General features: G+C 38.9%; 1 long non-coding RNA gene across 2 annotated transcripts in view; it reads right to left on the minus strand.

Annotated features, from left to right (window-relative positions):
- LOC143270913 (uncharacterized) overlaps positions 1 to 16,990 on the minus strand; it is a 126,749-nt gene that overhangs the window by 20,839 nt on the left and 88,920 nt on the right. For both annotated transcript variants that reach the window (XR_013048124.1, XR_013048123.1), the window contains one exon: positions 5,206 to 5,282. This is a non-coding gene — a long non-coding RNA (uncharacterized LOC143270913). The remainder of the gene's footprint in view (positions 1 to 5,205; positions 5,283 to 16,990) is intronic.

Consider the following 16,990-nt stretch of genomic DNA (forward strand, 5'->3'; position numbering starts at 1 on the left):
CATAAATGTATTTGTCGAATACATTAAAGGGGACCACAGGTACACAGGTTATATAGCAAGCCGGGGAGAACCCTGGTGTGGGGTTCACGTGCTATCTGATGACTTCCTTAGCTTTCAGGTTGGTGGAAGCTAGTGTTTTGCTCTTTTAAGATTTTAGTAGTCAAAAAGATGTTAGGTTAGACATGAGTGGTCAGAGTGGATTTCATGTGGAATCAAAGTAGCTCAAGATAAGTTGACACTTGCCTACATTTTAAGCCTCCATAATCTTCAAGTTCAGTCATTTGACCTTCTGGGATTGGGATTTTCATTTCACAAAAGTACAATTTATTATGACCATATTTGGTCTGCTCTTGTTATAAAAATTTAGTCAATAGTCAAAAAGTCAGTGTAAACTACCCCTATTATCAGTCTACTGGGAAAAAAATAAGATCAGTGTCTCAAATGGTTTAGAAAAGGCATCACTCTACAAATTTGACCAATTAGGAAACTTCCCTCAAGCTAGTAATAAGAGCTTCTACTGCAAACCCACAGCTAACATCATCCTTAATAGCAGTAAACTGGATGTTCTTCCTCTAATCTACAGCAAAGCAAAGAAGTTTTTCTCATCACCTCTACTCAACATCATTTTGGAAGTAGTAAACAATGCAGGGTCACATATCATGGTATTAGAAAAAGTGCGTAAAATTATGGGGACTTGAATTAATTTCTTAGCACCAAATAAGTAACCACCAATTTGTTAAAAAGACAGACATTTCTCATGAAAATTAAATAAAATTCATATTTTTCTAGAAGATAGTTACCAAGAAATCTACAAAAACTATAAACCCTAGAAATATCCAGTGAATTTAATAGAAACTCAAAGAATAAGTCAACACATACAAACACACACACACACACACACACACACACACACACACACACACACACATATAAAATATAGTAATAAGATTTTCAAAATTTATAATGGCAACAACAATTGCATTGTTGTTTAAATGATACATTTATGATAGCTCAAAAAAATAAGAAGATATGAATTTACAAACAAAATGCATTTGAAAATTGCAAAACATTAATGAAAGAAATTTGAAAACTATATAAACAATCAGAATGCTGTGTTACATGCCCATTATTCCAGCTACTGAAGACATAAAAGCAGAAAGATCATGTGAGCCCAGGAGTTGAAAGCAACAGAGAAAGCCTAATCTCAATAAATAAAGCTGATTTTTAAAACAGTTGAGAGATGTGTTGTGTTATTGATTTGTAGTTTCTATACAAAAAAAAAATGTGACAGTCACCTTCAAATTAATCTATAAATTTAACACCATTTCAACCATTATCACAATAGGAATTTTTAGTGTTGTAGAAATGGTGACTTTATCATTTACAGGGCAAATCAGAATTAGAAAACTCAAAATTATTTTTTTAATCAATTTAGAGAAGTTATTCTATTTGCAGACACAGAATAATATATTCTTTTATCCTTTTCAGTTGTATTTCGGTTAGTACATAAAGTAATGGGTTTAGTTGTGCTATTTTCATACATATTTATCATTATATTTTATTTTTATTCTACCCACTGATTTCTCCCATCCCCTTTAATCTAGGTGTTGATATTTTCTTAGTTTCCTATTCCCAGGCAGTTGGTTAATTTCCTAGCTAAGAAGCACAATGAATTTTTCTTTTATTTCTACTTTTTTGAGACTAAGTTCTTAAACTCCCTGTCTTCCTGCCTCTGCTGCCCAAGTGCTGGAATTATGAGCCTCTTTCTCTGATGACTGTTTTTAATCTGAATATTTTTCAACATAAAATTTAAACAAAATTATAGCAGAAGTTGAAAGATTACAAGTGATGCTTTTGTAGTCAGAACCTAGAAGAACAATAATTGCTAACCTTTGCCATATCAGTTTATGTCTCTCTCCTTCTCACTTTCAGATCCATTTTGGATGAACCACTTGAGGCTTACAGGCATTATTTTTAAGTAAACATAAATGCCTGCAGGAAAGTGCCATATGTTCTAAGTGTACAGCTCAAATCTCTTTTTCAGAGTGAGCACACCTATGTAATTATGATCAGCATCGGCAAGACCATAAACCTATCAACTTCCTGTTACACCTTAATTCCAAATGAATCCCAGCCCTGGTTTCTATCATTGTTTAATAATTTTATTGGTTTTGAACTTTATAAAAAAAAAACGCAATCATTTAGATTTTGCAAGGTTTTGTGTATGGATTCCTTGCTTTAAGAATGGCTACCTTGGCTTAGAGGAGCCCTGCATGCTGGCAGGGAGGGCATCGCCACCTAGCTTCTCTGTTGTCCCTGCTTAGCTTTGGGGCTGCTGGTGGCCGCTGGTGGCCTCTGGTGGCTGCAGCCTCTCCTCTGCATGTGCTCACTGCCTGGGCCCCGCCTGTCATGTCTGTGCTTGCAGAGTCCTCCTCGGCTTACTGGGAGGACCACGGTTTTGAATGCCTACTGAGTCGTGTAATGCTTTCCTCACAAGCATTAGTTTTTGTTTTGGTGTGTGTGTGTGTGTGTGTGTGTGTGTGTGTGTGTGTGTGTGTGTAAGATGGATTTTAAACTGTGAAATAGATTGCATTTTCCTTGACAAAGAAATTGAGACCTAAGAAGTGATTGGCTTAGAGCCACACATTTTCTCAGTGGCAGGTGCTAAGCCAGAAGGTGGGCTTCCTGTTGTCACAAAGTCTGCTTTTTTCCATCAGGATTCTTCCCTGAAGCACCTGGAAGGGACTATGGTTGTAGTTTTTGTTTCTCCTGTGAGGTTGTGTATCTGGAATGAAAACCGTGAAATATCTAGAGCAGGCCATTTCAAAAGACCTGAAATGGCTTTCAACAGCATCAGGGAAAGCTAAAAAAGAATGCTGAGGGCACAGAGCTAGAGAAGAACTTGCCATCTGAAGAACTTATGGGAAACAGTTTATCAGAAACAGCAGCATTTGAATCTTCAGAGAGTTGAATCTTGGTTCAAGAAGAAAATCTGCACTAAAGAAAAACTCAACTCTGAAATATGAAACACATCATTTATCACCCTAATGTAAACTTAGGAAAATAAATGAAAAGACAATTTTTTTTTTAACTCTGGTAAAATATTTTGCAAACTTTCTAGACTCCTATGTGAGAACTGCCATGATTTTGAAACTTGGTGAGATGCCAAATATGAAACCATTTCACAGAAAGATAACACTCCATCACACACATCCATAATCTCCAAGGAAGATCTGAGACTGGAAAAGTGCTGTGAAAGACTATTTCCATATTTACAGATTCCCTCGGGGATTTAGTGCCACTCAAAGCTCACTGCTATGTTGACTGAAATAAAAGTTAGATTGCACTCCTATGTACAACCCATTAACTTTTCTTCACAATCGAGTCTGTCACACTTTGCTCAAGCATGGCTTCTTATTGACATCCCTTCTGGAGCCGTTCTTGTGGGAGCATCTCTGAGTTGCTTCCTGCTTTATGTTGTCCCCTTCCCCAGGATGAGTTAGGGAAAATATGCAGGTATCCCTGGCATTCCTGACTGGTAGAAAAAGCAGTGGAGCTCTGAAGACTGACTTCCTCTGTCTTGCAATAGTAAGAAGCAGACAGTAGCTAGTCAATGGCTGCTTTGATGGGTCCTTACCTCTCTCTCTAGCTTAGAACTTCAGTCACAAACCCTCAGTCTTTCCAGTCAGTTGCTTTCTACTGCAAAGGCTTAAAAAAAAAAGCAAAACAAAGACCCTCTTCCCAGCTTACTAAGGCTTTTCCCTTTCTTTTCTCTGTTGGTTGTCTTAAATTAAATTCAGAATGAACGAGAGAGGGAAATATACTATACTTAACGTGGAGAAGAAAATGAAGGTTCTAAGTAGGATTGGAGCTGGCCAATCTCTTTAAAGTGTGCGGGATGAATTTGGTATCAGTAAATCAACATTTTATGACATTAAGAAGAACAAAAAGAAATCGATTTTGAATTTTGTGCTGAAACAAGATATGCTATGCTGAAAAAGAGAAGGGGACCAATAGGAGCCCAATATGGTGATGTAATGTTTACATGTGGTCCAAACAGAACCGCTAATCTGTTAAACGTGTGGGTGTTCAGGCTGCTGCAGAAAGATTTACACAGTGTTTTGGGTGAATAGACTTTAAGGCCAGTACTGGTTGACTTTTTAGATTTTGAAATAGTCATGTAATTTTGGGAACCCAAAAGCATGTGAGGAACATGTCTGAGGTTCAGTTTCAGAACACTTTGAGCTATTTTGACAAAAACTGTCTAGATAATTAAAGAGGGAAAACTACATTTAGCTCAGTTATCCAGTGGGGATGAGACTGACCTTTTTTGGAAATCAATGCCAGAGAACACTCAGGCACGTAGAAAAGATACCTGCTTACCAGGGAGGAAACTAAACCAAGAATGGTTGTCTGCCCTATATGTGCAAGTGCAGATGGAACTTATAAACTAAAATCAGTCATTATTGGAAAAGCAAAGGTGCCCAAGAGTAAGAAAGAGGACCCAAGTACATTATTTTTGATATATAACCTAGGAAACACATTTGGTTCACAAGAGAATTTTTTCAGGATGGTTCTTTCAAAATTTTGTTCCTGAGATCAATTATTTTTAACTTAATGTTCTAAGATTTCATGAAGAGGTAATTAGAGCAGTGATAATTCTGAAGAATTCTCCAGTTCACCCTTCTGCTGAACCATTAACCAATGAGAATGGTCAAATAAAATACAAGTTCTTTACTCCAATACTTCAGTTTTGATTCAACCAATAAATCAAGGTGTGATCCTGAGCTGCAAACAACTTTATTGATGGAAACAACCTGAAGAGAGTCTTGCAATTTGGGGAGAAAGTGAGGATGAACAGGATGAAAGATAAAAGGTAATTCCCAAGATTAAAATCTACAATATGAAAAGTGCAGTTTTTAACTGGACAAAAAGTTGAGGTGAAGTAAACAGCTAACAATAACAAATGTATAGGAACATCTTTATAAAAAGGAGCCTGTCTGTGACCTTCAAGGATTAGAAGATAGAAATCATAGAAAAATTCTTGAGAAAGGTGTGAGTTAGAAACCAAGTTGGGTAAATGACAGGGTACAGTTAAGTTGAAGTGATAAAGAAAAACGTTCTTCCCCCAAAACAAAAGGTGAGATAACAAAAGAATCTGTCCGAAGTGGGGAGCTGAAAAGCAGACTGCTGAATTTCACTTACCTATTGGAAAAGACAGTTTGAACTAACTTCTTAACTTTGTGCATGCCACGCCTGAGTTTCAGAGATTCCATTTCACACTAAAAGAGATGCAACAAAATACAGAAAGAGTTCGAGAGTACAATCCATTCGAGAATTGGTAGATTTTAGAAAAATAGGCCTCATAATATTAAGGATACTTTCAATATGCTTTCAATTTCTGGTTCTGGTAATTAGATTATGTAAAAATAATTGTACTTATATTATGCAAACCTATTCTTCATTGACATTGTTTTTAATTAAACATATTATTTTCATATCAAAGCCCATTTATATATCAATTATAAAATAGCTTTTAAAATAATAAATTTACAGTTCTTAAAAAAAATAAAAGAATGGCTAGCTAAATAAGACATGAACAATGCCAACACCAATGAACATGCTAACATGAAGGAGAGGGAATCTCATGGGGACCAACCCCTTGACAAATAGCTGTGGGCAACTAATGATTGCTGAAAGAGGGAGAATCAGTCTTTCCCAGGCAGATGGGTGCCCCTAATCAGGTATCCAGTACCAAGTGATCAACAATGAAATCATATATATATATATATATATATATATATATATATATATATATATCAACACCACATAGACTCAGAAGTTCTATTTATATATTTGTGCACCTGTATATGTAACAATAATAAAGGAAAGAGACCATGAATTTGAGAGTGAATCAACAGGGGATAAGTGAGGGGTTGGAGGGAGGGAGGGAGAAATGACATAAATATACTTTAATTTTTAAATTTTTCAAAAAATAAAAATAATTTGGATCAGAAAAAATATTTCTTTTGCAATTCATCTGTGTTATTGAGTACAACAGTAATTCCTTTATTTTAATTGTTGTATATAATTTCATTGTATGAAGAGACCACAATAGAATTAGATCATTTATTACAGATGGGCATTATGATTGTCTCCATATTTGAACTTTAAATTGTACTATGAAGATTGTATCTGGTACATGTCTTTTGGTGACATATGCACAAATTTCTTCTTGACAAACATGTAAGAATAGAATTGCTGAATCATAGTTTATATATCTAATTATGTTTATTAGATACTACAACCAGTTTTCCAAAGCAATTGTACTAAAAAAAAAGCTCCTAATAATTTTTAAATATTTTAATTAAAATATAACTACATCTGTTCTCCACTTCCTTTTCTTCTCTCCAGCACCTTTCATGTCCCCTTACGCTAACCCCTCCCATGTCTCCCCCATTCCTTCTCAGATTAATGGCCTCTTTTTCTTTGACTGTAGCTGAAGTAGTCCCATGTCCACCTGGCTCCTGCAGCCACTCAGACCTAAGTAAACACACTGAGACTTATATTACTTACAAATTGTATGGCCATGGCAGGCTTCTTGCTATCTACTTCTTATATCTTAAATTAACCCATTTCTATTAATCTATAAGTTGCCAAGTGGCTCTTGGCTTACCAGTATCTTTACATCTTGCTTCCTCCATGTCTGGCTGGTGACTCCTGACTCAGCCTTCCTGTTCCCAGAATTCTCCTCTCTCTTTGTCCTGCCTATATTTCCTGCCTGGCTACCGGCCAATCAGCACTTTATTAACCAATCAGAGCAATACATTCACAACATACAGAGCAATATCCACAGCATTTGATTGTTATTGTTTTATTATTATTATTATTATTATTATTATTATTATTATTATTATGTTTTTATATATGCATAAAGCCTCTCAGTGATGAGTCCCTAATTGGTTATCTGATATAATAAACAATAATACAAAATCATATACACACAACCAACAAAAATGGACTTCTAAAGATATTTTTAAGAGTTCAAACTGTCCCAGGGATGCAAGGGTGGTTCAACATACAAAAGTCCATCAATGTAATACACTATATAAACAAACTCAAAGAAAAAAAAACACATGATCATCTCAGTAGATGCAGAAAAGGCATTTGACAAAATCCAACACCCCTTCTGATAAAGCTCTTGGAGCAATCAGGAATACAGGGAACATACCTAAACATAATAAAGGCAATTTATAGCAAGCCAACAGCCAACATCAAATTAAATGGAGAGAAACTCAAAGCAATTCCACTAAAATCAGGAACGAGGCAAGGCTGTCTGCTCTCCCCACACTTATTCAATACAGTACTTGAAGTTCTAGCCAGAACAATAAGACAACATAAGGAGATTAAGAGGATACAAATTGGAAAGGAAGAAGTCAAGCTTTCCCTGTTTGCAGATGACATGATAGTATACTTGAGTGACCCCAAAGATTCCACCAAGAAACTGATATAGCTTATAAACACCTTCAGCAACATAGCAGGATACAAGATCAACTCAAAAAAATCAGTAGCCCTCCTATATACAATTGGCAAAAAAAGCTGAGAAGGAAATCAGAGATACATCACCCTTTACAATAGCCACAAATGAAATAAAATACCTTGGGGTAACACTAACCAAGCAAGTGAAGGACCTATATGACAGGAACTTTAAGTCCCTGAAAAAAGAAATTGAAGAAGATGTCAGAAAATGGAAAGATCTCCCATGCTCATGGATAGGCAGGACTAATATAGTGAAAATGGCAATTTTACCAAAAGCAATCTACATATTCAATGCAATCCCCATCAAAATACCAACAAAATTCTTCACAGACCTGGAAAGAATAATACTCAACTTCATATGGAAAAACAAAAAACCCAGCATAGCCAAAAGAATCCTTTACAATAAAACAACCTCTGGAGGCATCACAATCCCTGACTTCAAGCTCTGTTATAGAGCTACAGTAATAAAAACAGCTTGGTATTGGCATAAAAACCCACATGTGGACCAATGGAATCGAATTGAAGACTCTGACATTAACCGGCACACCTATGAACATATAATTTTTGACAAAGAAGCCAAAAGTGTACAATGGAAAAAGGAAAGCATCTTCAACAAATGGTGCTGGCATAACTGGGTATCAACATGTAGAAGGCTGCAAATAGATCCATATCTGTCACCATGCACAAAACTTAAGTCCAAGTGGATCAAGAACCTCAACATAAGTCCAGCTACTCTGAACCTGCTAGAAGAGAAAGTAGGAAGTAGTCTTGAACGCATTGGCATAAGAGATCACTTCCTAAATATAGCACAGACACTGAGAGAAACAATCAATCAATGGGACCTCTTGAAACTGTGAAGCTTTTGTAGAGCAAAGGATATGGTCAACAAGGCAAAGCAACAGCCTACAGAATGGGAAAAGTTCTTCACCAGCCCCACATCTGACAGAGGACTGATATCCAGAATATATAAGGAACTCAAGAAATTAGACATCAAAATGCCCAAGAGTCCAATTAAGAAATGGGCTATAGAACTAAACAGAGAATTCTCAACAGAGGAAACTCAAATGGCTGAAAGACATTTAAGGAATTGCTCAACATCCCTAATCATCAGGGAAATGCAAATCAAAACAACTCTGAGATACCACCTTACCCCTGTCAGAATAGCTAAGATCAAAAACACTGAAGACACTTTATGCTGGAGAGGATGTGGAGCTAGGGGAACTCTCCTCCACTGCTGGTGGGAATGCAAGCTTGTACAACCACTTTGGAAATCAATATGGCACTTTCTTAGAAAATTGGGAATCAATCTCCCCCAAGATCCAGCTATACCACTCTTGGGCATATACCCAAGGAATGCTCAATCATACCACAAGGGCACTTGCTCAGCTATGTTCCTATCAGCATTGTTTGTAATAGCCCAAACCTGGAAACAACCTAGATGCCCTTCAACTGAAGAATGGATAAATAAAATGTGGTACATATACACAATGGAATACTACTCAGCAGAGAAAAACAATGACTTCATGAGGTTTGCAGGCAAATGGATGGATCTAGAAAAAATCATCCTCAGCGAGGTAACCCAGACTCAGAAAGACAAACATGGTGTGTACTCACTCATAGGAGGATACTAGATGTGGAACATGGATGACTGGACTGCTACTCACATCACCAGGGAGGCTACCTGGAAAACGGGACCCCAAGAAAGACACGGGGATCACCCAATGACAGAGAAGTGGATGAGATCTACATGAACAACCTGGACATGAGTGGGGGTGATGAAGGGCAAGGGTCGAGGGAAAGAGAGCTTGGGGGAGCAGGAGATCCCAGCTGGATCAAGAACAGAGAGGGAGAACAAGGAATAGGAGACCATGGTAAATGAAGACCACATGAGAATAGGAAGAAGCAAAGTGCTAGAGAGGCCCACAGAAATCCACAAAGATACCCCCACAATAGACTGCTGGCAATGGTCAAGAGACAGCCCAAACTGACCTACTCTGGTGATGGGATGGCCAAACACCCTAATTGTGCTAGAAACCCCATCCAAGGACTGGGGGAATCTGGATGCAGAGATCCACGGCTAGGCCCCCGGTGGAGCTCCAGTAGTCTAGTTAGCGAGAAAGAGGAGGGTTTATATGAGCAAGAATTGTTGAAACCAAGGTTGGATAAAGCACAGGGACAAATAGCCAAACTAATGGAAACACATGAACTATGAACCAATGGCTGAGGGGACCCCAACTGGATCAGGCCCTCTGAATAGGTGAGACAGTTGATTGGCTTGATCTGTTTGGGAGGCATCCAGGCAGTGGGACCGGATCCTGTGCTCAGTGCATGAGTTGGCTGTTTGAAACCTGGGGCTTATACAGGGTCGCTTCGCTTGGCCTGGGAGGAGGGGACTGGACCTGCCTGGACTGAGTCTACCAGGTTAATCTCAGTTCTCGGTGGAGGCTTTGCCCTGGAGGAGGTGGGAATGGGGAAGGGCTGGGGGGAAGGGGTGAAGGGCGGGAGTGAGGAGAACAAGGGAATCCGTGGCTGATATGTAGAACTGAATTGTATTGTAAAATAAAATAAAAGGAAAAAAAAGAATTCAAACTGTTTTAGAATATTGTTATCAGCCATCATGTTTTAATAAAAAGAATGGCTATTCTAGAGGTTGTGGTTGCTAGCTAACTGTGTGTGTGTGTTTTACATTGGTCTGCTAATTAGTATATACCTTTCTGTGTGCTTGTTAGCTGTTTATATCAATTTTATGAAGTGTCTCTTCAAGGTTATTGTCTACTTTTTCTCTTGAATATGTTGCTATTACCTGAAGGAGATTTTCTGCTTAAAATACATAAGGATCTATCAGCTGGAAATCACAGTGCCTTGCATTTGTAGTCTCTTAATCAGTTTTTATGAACAGAATGCTTCAGTTTTAATAACATTCATCATTCTCTTTTTATGTTTATACTTTTTTGGCTTGATTAAGAAAACATCTTTATATTTACCAAGATCATGAAAATATTTTCCTAATGTTATGTTGTTGCCCCATCTCTCATGTATATTTGTAGCCTATCTGGAACTAATTTTTGTGTATGTTATCTGTACTGGCATGAGTAAAAGGCCTGGGTTTTTTGTTTGTTTTTAAAAGGACATCTAATCAACCCCAAAGGATTTACTGTAAATATCATTTCCCTGCTTGTGGCATTATCTTTGTCATAAACCAAATTATCAATACATGTGTTGGTTTTAGAGTTTGTTGTTTGGTTTGTCTATTCTTCTATGAATATAACCACCTTAATTAATATAACTTTGTAATATGTGTATGGTCATAGAAGTCATGTAGTTTTGGTTTATTTTTCAATAATGCTTTGATTATTCTTGGGATTCTGAATTTCCACATACACTTTAGAATCCGCTTCTTTTTTCTTTTTTCATTAATTGTTTTGACACACACACCTTTGTGTGCAGATGTTTTCAGGGCTGATCACTGGTATTGGATAACCATTGGTGTGCTCTTCCCCAAGGAAGACCATTTCCCACTCTCAGCGCTCCTTAGTTGCCTATAGTTCTTCATGTAGGGTTGTGGCCTCATGGGCTTTGTCTGTCCACATTAGCATATCTGCTGCTGTTGTCCTTGAAAACACACATGAAAGTAACATTATGAGTATTGAACAGGTTGTACTTATATATTTAGGAATATATATATATATATATATATATATATACACATGTATGTGTGTGTGTAACAACAATTAATGAAAAATAGTCCATAAATTCGAAAAAATGCAAGGAGGAGTATATGGGAGGATTTGGAGAGAGGAAAGGGAGGGAAAATGTGATTATGTTATAATCTCAAGAATGAAAGAAATGATTTTTTGAAAACTTAAGATTCTGAACATTTTCTTATGTCATAATAGTCTATACTCATAATTCCATGATTATCTTTAAGATGTCTTTTTACAGTAACTTTATCAGTTCAGTATAAAACCTCCTTTTCTAGGGTTGAATCCTCATGATCGTCCCCTGTCCACATTAACATGTCTATTGCTGTTGTTCTTGTTCAGGTCATGTTTAGGCAGCCATGTTAGTAAGACTTTATGGTTACATTCTCACATTTCTAGGAGGCATAATCTCGTGGCAAACTCCATGTTTCTCTGGCTCTTACCATCTTCATAGGTAACTAAGGAATACTGACAGAGAGGGAAATAGACTTCTGTGGGGAAAATCACACCAACTGGTTGTCCAATACCAAATGGTCAGCCCTGAAAACATACATATGTACAAGGAACTTACACAGACAGAGCAGGTTGTGTATTATGTATCTAGGAATATATTTATATTTAATAATATATTTAATTATATGTATATAATTAAAGAAAAGTGGCCATGAATTTGAAAGAGAGTAGGATGTTACATGGGAGGGTTACATGTTGGGGCCCACAGAGACCCCAGCTTGTGGCTTGTTTTTGTCTTGACTCAAGGTCAGAGAGTCTGAGCTTGTTTTTCCCTGCAAGGCTGCATAATAGGATGTTTTGGCCAAAAGCGTGGTTACTGGGTGTCATACTTCAAGGCCTAATTATAGGATGCTTTGCCATAAAGTGTGGTCACCAGATGTCTTGAGTACTAAGGAGGTGTTTACACTCGATTGTACTTTGTATCTTGAACCGTGATGTACTTGAAAGGGGGAGATCTTTTTGACCCCCTTGCTTTGGGTATATAAAGACTGTGAGTAATAAAACTCAGGAATCTGTGGTATTGACCCAGAGCCCTCCTGAAGCTATCCTGTGTCTCTATTTCTTCATTTATGTGTATATTTCATAGCTATTATTTCCCAATTCCAGACTCCCCCACTTCAGAACCGTTCAACAGCTTGAGCAGGACTCAACAGTAGAGAGGAAAGCAAAGGGGGAAATGCTTTAATTATATGCCCCCCTCAAAAAAATTAAGAGCTAAAAGGAGGAATCTAAACAATAACAACAAATTTTAAAATGACCACTTGTCTTCTAGACATACAAGCTCATTCATACTGTAGAATGGCTCCCCTGCTGTGTGTGTGTGTGTGTGCGCGCGCGCGCGCGTGCGTGCGTGCGTGCGTGCGTGCGTGCGTGCGTGCGTGCGTGTGTGTGTGTGTGTGTGTGTGTGATTTCAGAGCTGACCAATTGTTTTCAGATTACCATTGAGGGGTCTCATTCCTGAAGAAGACTAATTATCCCTCTATCAACAGACAGTAATTACCTACCTACAGCTTTTTATCGAGGTGTGAGGCCTGGTGAGCTTTCACCCATGCCAGCAGAATTAAAACTGCCGTTATCATTGTTCAAGCCTTTTTTGGCAGTCATATTGTTGAGATTTCATGAGTTTATATTCCCTGTCATGTCTAGAAGACACAGTATTGTAGACTTCCTGGTCCTCTGCCTCCTACAGTGCACCCACTCCCCACATCATACCCCCAACACACACACACACACACACACACACGCACGCACGCACGCACGCACGCACGCACGCACGCACACACTCCACAGTGTTCCCCATACCCCAGGTAGAAGGCTTGTACTACAGATGTGGCAATTGTGGTAGAAGTGTGTTCTCATCTAAGAACAATGAACTCACTAACAAGGGGTGACTAGGTTTACAGTACCAGGCATGATTTCCTTCCCGTTGAGCAGGCTTTAAATTCGAAGAGACAGCTGTAGGTTATCACCAAGATCCAAGTGTCATCATGGTGCCTTAGCGATATCTTGCAGGGTTTGTCATTGCTGTGATTCATAGGCATCAGAACTGGGTGGGACTATTGATTGCCTTCCTCCCTTGGCAACTTGCATAGAGTGCCTTCCTGTAGTCTGGAGGGAATGGGCCTTTGGGCCAGATGCAGCTCAAATCCATCGAGTCCTGTGTCCAAAGTCTGTGGTGTCCTCAGCAATAAGGTCCCACCTGCAACTTCTGGGAAGCAACCAAGGGCAACAGCAATAATTCATATTGCTTTTAGAGCATCCTGGACTCCTGTGACAACCCACTCAAAAGGAGGCTTCCCATGTCTGGCACCGGGGATTCTGTTAGATAGTTTATGGGGGGTGTGTGTGTGTGTGTGTGTGTGTGTGTGTGTGTGTGTGTGTGTGCACTTATATGTGTATATATACACACACATATGTAGTTGTGTAATTTTAGGTGAATATGAAATAATACAGTTCACTATTGCTACTGAAAACAAGCCTAGTGTTATTCATCCCCTCTTTCTTCCTCTCTTTCTGTATTGTCCTCCACCATCCCAAATTAAAGCTCTCTCTGTTTTTCCCATTTCTCCCTTCGTATCACCTATTCCCTGTAATTCCTCTCTGTGGAATTCTTTCCCCACATTCTTGGTCCCTTTTTTTACTTTCCTGGTTTCTGCATTTACTCCTAATTATATACACATATCTGAAGGTTTGAAGTGAAGAAACAGAGAAAATGTGCAATGGTTTTTTTTTTTACTTTGGGGTACCTCATCATTTTTAGTATTTTCTGTTTACATCTACATACCTGTAATTTTTCACGTTTTTTTCTTTATGGCTGAATGACATTCCATAGTGTTCATGTACCATATTTTCATTATCCATTCATTGCTTGGAGGACATTTAGGTTGTTCCCATTTCCTAGCTATTGTGAATTGAGAGCACCAATAAACAAGGCTGAGCAAGTATCTGTGGAGCGGAAGTCCTTTAGGTATATGCCAAGGAGTGGGAAAGCTGAATCATATGATTAACTGATTTTCAGCTTTTTGAGACTTCTCAGTGAATTCCAGAGTGCCTGCACCAGTTTACAACCCCACTAACCGTGATGAGGGTTCCCTTTCCCCCACCTCCTCACCAGCATTTGTTGTAAGTTGTTTTCTTAATCGTAACCATTCTGATTAGAATAAGATGGAATCTCAGTTGTTTTCATTTTCTTTTCCCTAATTTGCTAATGGTGGTGAACACCTTTTAAATGATTTCTTAGCCATTTTCCCTTCTCTGTTTTCACTGGGTTATTTGTTTTCTTGACTGGCTTTGGTGGGGGGTAGGAGTTCTTTATATAATCTAGATGTTAATTCTCTGTCAAAAGTATAGCTACCGAAGATTCTCTCCACACTCGGTGGGGTTCCTTATCATTCAATTGCATTAGCTGAATGGAAAATTTCCAACTTTATAGGGCTCTGCCTGTCAGTTGTTGGCCTTAATTATGGTGCAAATTAAGTCCTATTCAGAAAGCCCTTTCCTATAACTATTATACATTGCAGGGTACTGCCTATATTTTCTTCTAGCAGGTCCAGCATTTTAGGTTTCACATTGAATTACTTGATCCAGATCCATTCAGAGTTGGGGTTTTTTGTTTGTGTGTGTGTGTGTGTGTGTGTGTGTGTGTGTGTGTGTGTGTGTGTGTGTGTGTGTGTAAAGGGTGATAGGGGTCTAATTTCTTTTTTCTACATGTGGACACCCAGTTTTCCAGCTCCATTTGCTGAAGATACTATCTTTTTTTCTGATGTACATTGTTGACATCTTTGTCAAATAGCAAATGGCTATAATTATATGTACTCATGTTTTGGGACTTCTATTTTGTTCCATTGGACTACATGCCTATTTGTGTGCCAGTACAATACAATTTTTTATAACTATACATCTGCAATATGCCTTGAAATCTGGTTTGGTAATCTGTCCAGCATTGTTTTTAGTTAGGTTGTTTGGTTGGTTTGGGTTTGGGTTTGGGTTTTTTTATTTTGGGGGAGGTTTTGTTCAGAACTTCTTTGGTTATCCAGATTACTTTGGGGTTCCATGGATATTTTAGATTTGTTTTATTTCTGTGGAGAATATTGTAGGGATTTTTAAAATCCTTTTTATTTTTATTTAAAATGTATTTCATACAACATATTTGATCATATTCTTTCCTCTCCCCCAACTCCTTACAGATCCTCCCCACCTCCCTACCCACCCAACTTCATGTTTTTTCTCCATATTTCAAAAATGGGGGAGGGGAACAAGAAACAAAAATCACAGCAGATGACTAACAAAAAAAGAAACAAAATCAATAGAAAAAGATGCCAAGACAAAACCAAAAGTACACACACACACACACACACACACACACACACACCATTGGAGTTCATTTTCTGTTGACCTCCTTGGGCTTGGGGCTACCCCAGGATGTAGTTGATATCCACAGTGACACTCCTTTGGAGACACTGACTTTCCCTTTCCCAGCAGCTATCAATTGCAAACAGCTTCTTGTTTAGTGTGCACTTCCCCTTCTCAGTGCTAGGATTTTGTCTGACTTGCACCTGGGCAGGTCTCGTGGATGCTGTCACAGTCACTGGGAGTTTATATGTTGCATCAGTCTTGCTTTGCAAGGAGGATGCCGTTTCCTTGGAGTCACCCACCACCTCTGACTTACAATCTTCAGGAACCTCTCACTTCTCAGTTCTAGATCTCAAAGACACCTTCTTTTCTCTTCCTCTCAGTCCTCAGTCTCTTAAATACCTTTGCTTTCACCTGGACTGACCCTGACACTCACCGGTCCACACAGCTGACCTGGACTGTTCTGCCACAGGGATTCAGAGACAGTTCACACCTATTTGATCAGGCTCTGACCTGCTTTCTCTGTCTCTCCCTCGCTCTAAACTAATACAGTATGTAGATGATATTTTACTCTGTAGCCCGTTCTTACAGTTTAGCCAAACTACCACCTCTGCTCTCCTAAATTTCTTATCCAGCCGAGGTTGCAGAGTATCTCCTTCTAAAGTTCAGCTGTCAACTCCCCAGGTCACCTATTTGGGTCTAAATATTACTCCAACCCACAAGGCTATTACTGTAGACAGAAAGCGTCTAATCCAGTCTCTTACAGTCCCTTCTACTAAACAGGAGATTCTGTCTTTCCTAGGAATAGCTGGCTTCCTACGGTCTTGGGTTCCATCTTTTTCTCTCCTTGCTCACCCCTTATATGAGGCAGCTCAGGGCTTACCACATGAGCCCCTCCTCCATCCTGTCACTAAACCTTCCCAAAAGCTCCAACAGGCTCTTCTTCAGGCCCCAGGGCTTCATCTTCCAGACTTAACCCATCCCTTCTCCCTCTATGTAGCAGAGAAGGAGGGATTTGCCCTGGGAACTGTAGGGCATCAGCTGGGACCCTCCTTTGCACCTGTAGCCTATCTGTCAAAGAAGTTATACCTTACCAGTCAGGGCTGGGCACCTTGCATCCGTGCCTTAGCAGCTGCAGAGCTCCTTATTCGGGAGTCAAAGAAGCTAAGCTTTGGGTCACCTATTACTGTCTTCTCTCACCACAACCTGTCCCATCTCTTAGTTTATAAAGGCTTACAAACTTTACCTCCTTCCCGGGTTCTTTCTCTCCAGGTGGCATTACTAGAGGATGCCACACTTACTTTCTGGACTTGTCCACCTCTTAATATTTCAAGCCTCCTCCCTCAACCTAATGCTGACTATTCTCCTCATTCCTGCACTGAAAC

This window comes from Peromyscus maniculatus, chromosome X (assembly GCF_049852395.1).
Source record: "Peromyscus maniculatus bairdii isolate BWxNUB_F1_BW_parent chromosome X, HU_Pman_BW_mat_3.1, whole genome shotgun sequence".
NCBI lineage: Eukaryota > Metazoa > Chordata > Mammalia > Rodentia > Cricetidae > Peromyscus > Peromyscus maniculatus.